This window comes from Arachis hypogaea, chromosome 20 (genome assembly GCF_003086295.3).
Source record: "Arachis hypogaea cultivar Tifrunner chromosome 20, arahy.Tifrunner.gnm2.J5K5, whole genome shotgun sequence".
NCBI lineage: Eukaryota > Viridiplantae > Streptophyta > Magnoliopsida > Fabales > Fabaceae > Arachis > Arachis hypogaea.
Window position 1 is genome coordinate 14,086,864 of NC_092055.1, and position 13,176 is coordinate 14,100,039.

General features: G+C 30.8%; 1 long non-coding RNA gene across 1 annotated transcript; it reads right to left on the reverse strand.

The window, feature by feature from the left end:
• Positions 1-6,631: 6,631 nt before the first annotated feature.
• LOC112786764 (uncharacterized) lies at positions 6,632-8,259 on the reverse strand. The gene is made up of 2 exons (XR_003194315.3): positions 7,957-8,259; positions 6,632-6,971 (listed from the first exon to the last, which is right to left on the reverse strand). It is a non-coding gene; the product is annotated as an uncharacterized lncRNA (long non-coding RNA).
• Positions 8,260-13,176: the final 4,917 nt, after the last annotated feature.

The window sequence follows — 13,176 nt, forward strand, 5'->3', positions numbered from 1 at the left end:
AGAATTCTAACTCTAGTAACTAAACTAGTCTTTAACTAACTTCTTTATTATAAATATCTAAGCTGAGCTGGCACCTATATCAGCTAACAATCCAACACCTTAAAGGCAAAAAAGACGCTGTGTAACGAAGGATGTTTATACTAAAATGAATACGTAAAAAAGTAATGCTTTATACAAATACAATAAACCATTTGGGTCAATGTGTAAAATTAAAAGATTTCATCCATGTTGGTGAAAAAACTTTGTGGACCTTCAAATTTTTTGCTATTCAGATACGTATTTAACAAAAGCAAAGTTTTGTTTTATATATGGAAAAGTATAGGTAAACAATGAAAATAGTAAACAATGTGAATAATAAATATGTCGGATGTTTAATTCAATAGGTATGCAAATGATTATGTTCATTATTTTTAATTAGATTGTTATTTCTTTTGATTCAATTTACTCATGTACAGTTAATAATAGTTAGATGTTCAATTTACTAAGTATGCCTATGGTTATCCTAATGTTAAGATTTATGAGGTAATTTGGGGATGAAACATTTTTTTTTTAATTTTATTAAGTCAATTTTAAAATTCATTGTTTACATTATTTACAAAATTCATTGTGTACCTAGCAAAACCATATATATATATATATATATATATATATGGAGAGACTTCTTCGGTAGAAAAAATATTGTGGTGCATGAAGTTCTAATGCTCTATGATTTATATGAAATTTAAAAAAAATTATTTTGATTACGTATTACTATTAGTAAATATTTTTGGGTCCTAGGTCAGGTTAAACAGATTTAGACATTTTCATGATCTCCTTGGCAAATTGGCATATAAAAGGCATAATTTCATCTAATAGCTCACTTGACAAGAACATTGAAGAGAAGATTTCTTGCAAGTATTTGAATTTTTCTTTATCATCATCAGTGACAGGTTGCAAATGACTAGGAATTTTATACCAAGGAACCAAAAAGGTTTGGTTGACAGTAATGGAAGTAAAAGAAGAGAATTCATCATCAATGTGGTTTAGAGATTGATTTCTTGGTGAATTTTCTATGTTGGATCATTTAATTGGTACAACAAAAGTTTATATGGAAGTGATTATAAAATGAATTTTCTTCTGTTATAGGCCATAAAGATGGTTTTTTAGAACATGTGAGTTCTATTGAATAGGAGGTTGATCTTCTAACCATGAAAGCTTACTAGTAATGAATAAACTAAGTTGACGTGAAGAAAAATTGCAGCTTTAGGATCTTTTATTTTTACTCTAATGTTATGGTTATATATATAATGATTTTATGGGAAAAGCTCTACATCCATGTAATTTTTTTATTCAAGCTATCCAAGTAACTTCAATCAAGCGCACCTCCCCAATCCCCTTACGCGTTTGTTATACACGCGCCTCATATAACGTATATAACGTAAACCTTCTCCTGCATGATAAACCTTTCTCAACGTAAACCTTGTTCTCTTCTCACGTTCTTCTTCTTCAACCTAATAAAATTCGTCGTTCTCTTCTGTTTGCATTTTTCTTCTCTGCTTGCATTCTTCATTATTGATCTGCATTGAATTCAACGTAATAATAATGGAAACAATAAATGATTCAACTTCAAATCAGTTGAATGAAGTTATTATGTTGAGACAGCTAGAAAATGATTGTTGCATACTATCACAATAATCTTAAACACTAAACAAAGTAAAAGGAGGCCATCGAACCGAACAATATTCATCTGGTGAATCAAAATCACAAAGACTACCGAACCGAACAATATTCATATGGTGAATAAATTGTGATCAACTTTCAATAAACAAGAATAGTATTTCTCCTCCTCTTCCTCCTACTCCTTCTTCTTTTAAATTCGCACACGTAGGTTTTTCTTCTTCTTTCGTTATAATCATCACCAACAACACCAACATTTTGCTCGGTTAAGTGGAGTTACTCATTTTGATTCACTTAATTGTTAATGTGTTCAGTTGAGTCCTTGTGCATGCAGAAATATTTTTCTTACTGATTGAATGCTTATCACGTTTATTCAGCACATGATTGGTGTTTGGTTCAGTGGTGTTGACCATTTCGGATCACCTGATTGTTATGTGTTTAGTTAACTTCTTTTGCATGGAAAAATGTTATTCTTGATGATTGAATGTTTATGACGTTTTATTCAGCACATGAATGTTGCTTGATTAAGTGGAGTTGCTCATTTTGATTTACTTGATTGTTTGTGTGTTCAATTGAGTCCTTGTGCATGTAGAAATATTTTTCTTGATGATTAAATATTTATGACATTTTATTCAGCACATGAATGATGTTTGGTTCAGTGGAGTTGGACATTTCAGTTCATTTCTATTTTGCACAATTCAAAACTCTTCCTCCTCACCTTCTACTGCTTCTTCACTAGGGAGAGAAAGAGGAAAAGACAAAAAAAATATAGCAGCAATAACACTAAAAGAATGAAGATATGGAAAAAACACGTGAAGAAGAAGGAACACGAAAAAGAAGGGGGAGAATGAGGAGGAGGAGGAAGGCGAATCTCTGTTGCTGTTTTCATTCGTTTCTGGTTGTTCCTTGCCAAATCTTCTCGCAATTCTTCTTCAGTAGTGGTTTTCGCAAAGAACGTCACTGAAGTTTGAGTGATTTTGAGAGAGATTCGAAGAGAATGAGCGGTTTCGTGTTGAGGAAGAAGTAACATTTTTTCATAATGAGCGCGAAGTAATGAAAGGTTTTCGGGCGCGTATTTTCACTCGTCATTAATGCGCGTGACTCTATTTGGACTTGGGCCAACTTGATTACATTACATGGTTACATGGATGTGTAGCGCGCCCTTGATTTATACCGCAAAATCATAAGCATTTATCTTATCTTTATCTTATTAGATTGTATTAAATTGAAAATCTTATTTATTAAGTCAAATATGGTAATATTTAGAATCTAGAATTTGGAGGAACAAATTTAAAAATAAAAATTAGATACATAATCTTAAATTTGCATTATTATACGTATGGTTTCGGTTAATAATTTTCACTTTGTAATTTATTAAAAGTTGGAGATAAAGATTTGCTCCTGAGATGTCAAATATTAAATGGAACAGAGAGTTAACCCATTTTAGGAGCTCCGTAAAATGTTTCAGATTGACTAGAACACAGTTTATTTGGTGTATTCTTGGATTACTAGTGATCAACCGTATAATATATCAAAAACTAATGGTGCAGAAAAATAAATAAATAAAAAAAAGACTATATGAAACACAAACTTGCAATATAGTTGTGCTAAGAAGATCTAATTTTTGTGAAGAAGCAAATGATTGAAGTAAAATGTCCTATAATTAACTTATCTTTGCATTATTATTGAATACTGATGCACCTTAAGTCCCTAATATCAATTTTAGAATTACTTTCACACGCTTTTAAATGTTAAATATCTTGGTTGCATACTAAGAAAATTTTAATCTTAAAATATAAATTTTTTGCAAAGAAAATAATTAATTTTTTCTTTCAATAGGACAAAAGCAGGTTAGAAACTACTTCAGATCATGCTTTTGCTTTTTATATTTAATTTTTATTTTTAGAAAGATTTATCCAAATACCAATATTATTTCACAACAACAATTCTAGAACATTGATAAGCTATTTTAAATTAAATATAGTTTTGAAATTCTAACTTTTTTAGTTTTAAATAATAAAGTTGTTATATTTTGTTTTTAAAAATATTTTTTTATTTATTAAAAAATTCCAAAATTTTCCTTAGTTTTCAAATATTATCAGAAAGAAAGAATAATTGAAACATTGTTGGCTTAGTTTTTCACATATCAAACTATCGAAGTTTATAGAATAAGTGGGGGAAGGACGTTCAACTAGGTTTAGGAGAAAAATAAAATGCCCATTCCACAATGAAAAATGTATGGCTCTGGAAAAAATAGACAAAAATATTAATAAATGAATCGGGTACATTAATAAATGAGCTTGAAACTAAGAACAAGTTGATAGGGAACAAGTCCATAGGGCTGTCATAAAAATATGTAAGTACAAACTAATTCCAGGTCCTGCAAATCATTTCGCATATAAAACAGCATTAGAGCATAGAATGGATGACGCTGCAAATTCATAAAATATTACTAGAAATATTCAACTTAATAAAGAACCGATGCACAATATTATGCTAGATTCTATTAAAATATTAATAAACTAAATTATGTCTATTGTGTCTGCTTCTCTCCTCAACATCAACCCCATAATCCACACACACATTTTCATAAATGCTAACAATGATCAATAATATTTATATGAAAGGAGGGTGTGAAGGCATGGAAGAAGGAAAAAAATTCAAATATGTAATTTTAGCAATACAAATAGAAAGAAATGTAAATAAACCAATTGAAGCTTGATATTACCTAGATCCCCCAAATAAAAAAATGTTACGTAAATGTCCCTTATAAAGATTTTTATATAAATCAAAAGATTTCATACAAATGGAATAGATTTCATTCGATTTATGCATGTATTTTGTCTATCTTAGTAACTCAATTCGATTTACTTAGTAATACGAATTACACTATAAATTGAATTTGGCTATTTCGATTTACTACTATTTTACCAAAAAATATAAATAGATGTAGGCTAATTCGATTTATTAGGGTGCAAAGCGTATATAAATACCAGTTGAACGTAAATTCTATAGCATAAATCGAATCCATGCAATTATTTTGATACACCAACAATTATATCTATATGGAGTTAATGCTAAATCAAATTCAATTAGTTCGATAATACGAGTCTATGAAAAAAATTGAATTTTATAAAATCTAAAAAATTTTATTATGTAATAGGTTAGTAACGAATACATTATAAATTTTTATATAGTTACATGATAACAATGTTTAATTTAAAAATTGTTATTAAAATTTTAGTTGTACTCGTTACAAAATATGAATAATTATAATAAAACTTTTAAAAATTATAACAATATATAAATATAAAATGAATTGACCGATTTAAAAATAAGACAATCTAATAATATTAAAAGCCAGTCAATTTAGAAACGTAATTTAAAAAATAAATCCTTCACATATTTATATAATTATAAATTTATGATATGATAAATACTTTTCAAAAAATTATTCTAATGCTGGACTTCTAAACACTGAATTATTTATTTAAATAATTTAATTTTTTAACCTAATATAATAAAATATCTTTAAACCTCCTTATTATTATTATTATTGTTGTTGTAAATAATTTTGTAAAATGTGAACATTTCTTAGAAAATTTTATGAGTACTATAAAAATTTGTGAGTCCAATCTATGTAAATTGGTTCAAGAAAATTTTTTTTGTACTCGTGACATCTTTTAAAGAAATTTTATAAAAAAATTATTGTAATTATTTATTTTGTAATAAGTACAACTAAAATTTTAATAATAATTTTTAAATTAAACATTGTTATGATGAGTACTATAAAAATTTGTAATGTACTTGTTACTAATCAATTACATAATAAAAAATTTTAAATTTTATAAAATGCAAATTTTTTTTTCATAGACTAGTATTATCGAATTAATTGAATTCGATTTAGCATTGGCTCCATATAGATATAATTGTTGGTGTATCAAAATAATTGTATGGATTTGATTTATGCTATGGAATTCACATTCTAACTTATATTTACACCCTAGTAAATCGAATTAGCCTACATCCATTTATATCTTTTGGTAGAATGGTAGTAAATCGAAGCAATCATGTTCGATTTATAGTGTAGTTCGCATTACTAAGTAGATCGAATTGAGCACATTTGATTAATTAGAATTGACAAACTATATGCATAACACCCATTCGATTCGCATGAAATTCTACTAAATCGAGTGAGAGTGATTCGATTTACCACCAACATATGTAAATTGATACTAGCTGTTTTCATTTATATAAAAATATTCATTAAGAACATTCAATTTATTTACATTTTTACCCCTATAAGGCAAAAGTCTACAACACATAATAAATATAACTAGGTGAAGCATCCTAAAAGAATTGTGATTGGCCAAACATGTAAATTCACATGTGAATATTATGAAACATTTATAGAAAGAGTAAGGCTAACTGCAGATAATAGAAGCATAAACAGTGAAATGCTTTCCCTTGATTGGAACGGTGCCGTCATGTGCACACCATCCATGGGGAAGCTGTGATGCTAAAGGTGTATCATCTCATGTTTCAATCACAAAAGAAGTCACATCATATAGGAGCCACTACTGCACTATGCAGACTTAAATACAAGACCCCTGTTTCCTATGGACTGTATAGTTTCTTGTTTTCTTCAAAGGCTTTTTTAGGTCTAAATCGCCTTCTAAAAAGATTTAGCAACCATTGGATTTAATTATCAAAACATCTATCATAGCAAAGAGTTTTATTTGCTTCTGTTTCTTTGCGGTTCTGCTGCCATCCAATGCTTCCGACTTTGTTTTATTGAAATTCGCGCATTTCAGCCATCAAATTCGGTTTCCATAGCCGCGATCCTCTCCGTGCTCCAGCATTCATCTTTCCGGGTTGCTGGCTTGTTTTGATTTTCATATTCCTTTCTTTCTTTCTTTCTTTCTTTCTTTTTATTAATTGTGATTATTCTATTTATCATATTCACTATTGTAAATTCAGACAAATTATTTTTTTATTCATAAATATCAACAAAAATAATGTTACAATCTAAAAACTCAATGTTTTGAAAAGAGTGAAAAAAAAATCTTTGGAGCACTACTTCAAAATAGTTATAAACTAAAACGAACGAAAAATTAATTCAAAAAATTAATAATAGTATCAGTTTATCTCTCCCATGCATATGCATGCATCTTGGCTCTCATCCGAACAATCATCATCTTTTGGCATCTCATTCTCTCCAACAGATTCACAATCGTCATCTTCATCAACAATGGATGTGGTGACATCAACAATGGATGTGGTGACGCGAAGGTTCACTTCAAATGGCCAAATTCCTGCATAACGGTCAGATTTAGACATTTTCATGATCTCCCTCGCAAATTCACATATGGAAGGCATAATTTTATCTAATAGCTCTGATGATAAGAACATTGAAGAGAAGGTTTCTTGCAAGTATTTGAATTTTTCTTTATCATCATCAGTGGTGGGTTGCAAATGACTAGGAACTTTATACCAAGGAACAAAAAAAGTTTGGTTGACAGTAGTGACAGTAAAAGAAGAGAATTCATCATCAATATGTGGCTTAGAGGTTGGTTTCGTGACAATTTTTTTTTGTTGGATCATTTGATTGGTACAAGAAAAATTAATACGGAAGCTATTATGGAATGATTTTTCTTCAGTTATAAGCCATAAAGATGGTTTTTCAGAACATGTGAATTCTATTGAATAGGAAGTTGATCTCTTAGCCATGAAAACTTACTATTAACTAATAAACTAAATTGAGGTGAAGAAAAATTGCAGCTTTAGGATCTTTTATTTTTACTCTAATGTTATGGACTTATGGTAATATATAATGATTTTATACAGCATAATCATAAGCATTTATCTTATCTTATTATCTTATCTTATTAAATTATTTTAGATTTAAAATCTTATTTACTAAGTCAAATATGGTAAGATTTAGAATTTAGGATTTGAAAAGACAAATTAAAAAAAAAAAGATTAGATACATCATCTTAAATTTGCATTATTATAGATATTATTTAAGTTAATAATTTTCACTTGTAATGCATTAAAAGTAGGAGATAAAGATTTGCCTATAAACCTGAGATGTCAAATATTAAAATAAAAATGTTCCAAACAACAATCAATAACAAATTAAAAATCATAAATCAGAACACCAAAATTAGAATAACAGCCATAAATCATAATCGGAACACAAAAATTAGAAATTTAGAATCAACAAGACAAAACCAAAATAAAAAAAGTCAAGGTCAGAACAAAAAGAAATCAAAATCAACAAATAATTAGAAGAATTACCTGAGACTCGAGACTAAGGGAGGACGAAAAATCCGAACACCAGACACGACAGTGAGACACGAAGTTGGAAATGGAGGGACGATGGAGACGAACGGAGCACGAGGGCGACGACAAAACCGAGGAGCAGGGGAAGTGTGTGGCTGCGAACTATGATGCTGAACGGCGTTGCGACTGTGAAGTTGTCCGTCACCGGCGAAGAGTGGAGAGTTTTGAGGTTACGGGCGTGAGCGTGGGTGAGTGCAGTCCTCTGGAGAGTGGAGAGTGTGTGTGGTGTGATCTGAGTGTTTTAATTTAGGGTTAGGTTTTACTAATTTTCCGTGAAATTAAAGATATACCAATCAAAATAAAGAGACTAAAAAATTTTAATATGGAAGCAAAATGAGTAATATACTTTAACATGGTAATTTTTTGTGTTTTTTAAAATTGTGGGAGTACACAATTTCGATTTGTGTTCAAAAAGTTGAAAAAAATTCAGTACACAATTGAAAAAAACCCAGAGTACATAACTCGGACTATGCGAATTCTTTGGTCATGAAATTTTGTTTCACAAATGACATGATCCGATTTGCAGCTGATGGAATTTGAAATCTGAAACGTGGAATTCGGACCCTCCATTTTTCTTGTTCTGGGTAATCTACTTCCTCTAATCCCACAACAAGGTGAAACACCCCTACTCCCCATACGCGAGTCCAACACTTCCTTTGCTTCCATATTCAAATTAAAAAACGAAATAAAGAGGTTTATATAAATTAATTTTTTATTCATAAATATCAACAAAAATAATGTTGCAATCTAAAAATTTAATGTTTTAAATGGAATAGAGAACTAGCTCATTTTAAGAACTCCTTAAAAATATATCAGTTTGAACATAACACAAACTTTATTCGTTGTTTTACAGGATTATTACTGATCAACTACATAATATATCAAAAACTGATGGTGCAGAAAAATAAATAAATAAAAATAAAAAGACTATATATGAAATGAAACACAAATTTGCAATATAGTTATGTTCAGAAGATTTGGTTTTTGTGAAGAAGCAAATGATTGAAGTAAAATGTCCTATAATTAACTTATTTTTACATTATTACTAAATACTGATGCATCCTAATATCAATTTTAGAATTACTTTCACATGCTCTTAAATGTTAAATATTTTAGTTGCATATTAAGAAAATTTCAGTCTTAAAATGTAAATTTTTTACAAAGAAAATAATTAATTTTGCCTTTTAACAAGACAAAAGCAGGCTAGAAGCTACTCCTGATCATGCTTTGTTTTTTATATTTAGTTTTTATTTTTAGAAAAAGTTATCCAAATACCTCCATTATTTCACAACAACAATTTTATAACATTGATAAGATTTTAAAATTCTAACTTTTTGAGTTTTAAATAATAAAATTGTTATCTTTTGTTTTTGAAAATATTTTTTTATTTATTAAAAAATTCCAAAATTTCCCTTTCGTCCCACGTATCTTGGAAGAATAAAGATTCACTTGTCTTTCCCTACGTTTCTCTAACTTTTCACTTTCTTCCTTCTTTCCAACCAACTTAAATGATCATCCCGCAAAATGTACCATATTACGAAAACCACTGATATTATCAGAGAGAGAGAGTAATTGAAATGCTGTTGGCTTAGTTTTTCACATATCGAAGTTTATAGAAAACCAGTGGAAGAAAGAAGTTCAACTAGGTTTAGGAGAAAAATAAAATGGACATTCCACAATGATAAATTTATGGCTCTGGAGAAAACAGACAAAGATATTAATAAATGAATTGGGTACATTAATAAATGAGCTTGAAACAAGGAATAAGTTCATAGGGCTCTCATGTAAAAATATGTAAGTACAAACTAATTCCAGGTCCTGCAAATCATTTAGCATATAGAACAGCATTAGAGCATAGAATGGATGACCCTGCAAATTCATGAAATATTATTAGAAATATTCAACTTAATAAAGAACCGATGCCCAATATTACGCTAGATTCTAATAAAGTATTAATTAACTAAATTATGTCTATTGTGTCTGCTTCTTTCCTCAACATCAACCCCATAATCCACACACACATTTTCATAAATGCTAACATGATCAATAATATTTATATGAAAGGAGGGTGTGAAGGCATGGAAGAAGGAAAAAATCAAAACATGTAATTTTAGCAAAAGATTACAAATCTATAATTTCCCTAAAATAGAAAGCAAAAAGTCTACAACACATAAGGGTGTTCTTGAGAAGCTATATATAGAGAAATACAAAGATAATGGTAAAATATCAATGATCACGAAGTCAGCATCCATCAGATTAAGATTCAATTTCTTTAACAAGTTAAACATTGAACAATTAACATGTCAGGGAATACGCCAATCAGAGTTACAAAAAGATTACCGCGGTCGAATTATGATTATTATACAGAAAACAACACAGCCTTACAAGTCACTATATGGTTTAGGGAACTCTTAAAAACTTTTATGGGGAATAAAATTACACATTAAGCAATAATATCAATTTCGTGACCACCGATATTTGTATGTTTAAAAGAGAAAACCCACCACTGACTAGAGGTACAATGTAGCTTAATGTGTGGAAAACGATCCAACATAAAACTCACCGGCAAGTGTACCGGGTCGCATCAAATAATAATAACTCACATGAGTGAGGTCGATCCCACAGGGATTGATGGATCAAGCAACTTTAGTGGGTGATTAATTTAGTCAAGCTAACATTGGTAAGTGATAATTGATGCAGCAGAAAGTAAATGACAAGAAAAATTAAAGTGCAGAAAGTAAATTAGAAACTTAAAGAGCAAGAAATGTAAATTGCAGAAACTTAAACAACAAGAAATGTAAATTGTAGTGAATGTAAAGGGGATTGAGTGCAGGGAATTTAAAGGAAGCAGTAAGCAAAACGTAAAACAATTGCAGAAGAATTAAATTGCATGAAAAGTAAAAAGGGGGCTAGGTGCTGGAAATTAAAAGAAAGCAGTAAAGCAAGCAATTGAAGATATCTTGAGAACAAGTAACAGGAAATTTAAAGTGCAGGAAAAGTAAATTCAAATCACAGCAACTCAAATGTAAAGTGTAGATGAACAAAAGTGCAGGAAAATAAATTGAGAGCATTAGGAACAGAAAGTAAAAATTGCAGAGAAGGAAATTGTAGCAGAAAAGTAAAACAGCAAGAAAACTCAATTCAATTGTGAAATCTAAAAAGACAAGTGAAGATCTCAGGGGATCAAAGAGACTAGAAAACAAGTCTAGATCCCACTCCCTTCCTTGATCCAATAGAGAACAAGATGCAGGAAAATTAAAGATGAAAACAATGAAGAGAACTTTGATTCAAATCACAATTCACTTGAAAGTTTGCAGAAGAAGAAAACAGAGAGAATTCTCAAGGTGAGATTGAAACAGAATTTCTTCAATTCTCAACCCAAGATTCAAGACAAGAATGAAAACTAAGAGAGAGCTCTCTAATGGAGCTGACCTCCCTCTGCTCTCTAGTAGAGCCAGCCTTTTTATAGGCTTTTCACAAAATGAAAATGAAAATGAAAAATGAAATTCTAAACAAATTACAATTAAAAATAAATTCCTAAGCCAACTTGTTCTTGTGCCTTGAAGTGATGTCCATGGGCTTTTAAATTTTGGTACAGGATTGAATTAATTTGATTTTTGGACCATGGGTCACACTCCCAGGGGATGGCTCAGTTCAAATACCAAACTGAGCGCCCAATGTGCTTTTGTGTTGCCCAATTTGATGCGCCCAGCCTTGTTCAAGTTGATCTTCAATAGAGCTCAGTTGGAAAATTGAACTGAGCTCTATATCTTGCCTTGGTGTGCCCCATTGTGCGTGTCACAGCTCCTTTGTCCGTGTCAAGGTGCGCATGGCATCTCCTTGGTGTGCTTCTTGTTGCGCCAAAGTGTGAGGGATGGGGGAAGAGTAGTGCTCAGTTGGGAAAACCAACTGAGCTCCCCATTTGTAGCGCCTTGCTTTGGACTTCATGTTTCCAAGTTCGAACCTTAGTGGAAGCACTTTTGTGAGCCTTTTTCTTGCATTTTCATGAGTGGGAGCCCGATAAAGCTCAGTTGGGAAAGTGAACTGAGCGCTCTTTCCTTGCTTTCCTTGTTTTCCTTATGTCTCCCCCTTCGAATCTTGGTGAAGCCACTTTGTTCTATTTTTGCTTGTTTTTTGTCCTTAAAGATGCCTTTCATTTGTGCCTCAATTTCATGCCAAATATGGACTATCATATATCGTTGGAAAGCTCTGAATGTCATCTTTCCAACGCAACTGGAAGCACATCAATTAAACGTCTGTAGCTCAAGTTATAGCCCTTTGAAGGAGGCATGGTCATGCTGTAAACGCCCAAGTTTTAACTTAGCGAAAATTCTTGCTTCCAAGCTAAGTTTCTTGTACGGCAAAGCTAAGTTCACTTAGTGAACTGAGCTTTGTGAGTGCTGATTGTGAAGCTTCCTTGATTTGGTCATGGGCCACGCTTTTAAAAGCGTGGCCTAAGGCTCCAAAGTGTGTTCCAACTTCAAAGTGTGCCCCAAAACTCTTTTCTTCTTTTTAGCTTATTTTTTTGCTCTTTTTGCTTCTTTTTCTTCTGATTTCCTACAAAATTTATAAAATCAAAAGATCAAGGAAATATACCATTTAAGCACAAAAGAATGCAATATTTAAGCACTAATTATCAATTTCTTGTATGAAAAAGTATAGAAAAACATGACATGATGACATGTCATCACAACACCAAACTTAAATCTTGCTTGTCCCCAAGCAAGAAAAGAATCATGCAATAAAGATTGACAATCCAAGGTAAGAAGAATAGCAACTCAATGTTCATGGTAGGCTAGTTTTCTATGCATGCTACAATCACAAAAGAAATGTAAATGATTGATGCTTCTATCTAGCTTATTTTATGAAATCTTTTCTTATATTTCTTCCTTGAAACAAGCTTTTGATTTTCTTATTAGCTTCTCCTTTTGGGTGCTTTGCCCCATGAGTTGATAACAAAGCTACGATTCTAAATGCTTTGTTTTCAAGTATTACCACTTGATACATAAGCACCACAAGCATTTGAATTAGAGGACTTCATTAAGCTCATTTTTCTTTTCTTTTCTTGACTCTCTAATCATTGATGCTCAGAACCTTGAGCTTTGAGGGAGTACTTTTGCACTTGAGCCTAGCCTTTACTTCTAAGTATTTTGTTTTTAAGCATTTGGCTTGATA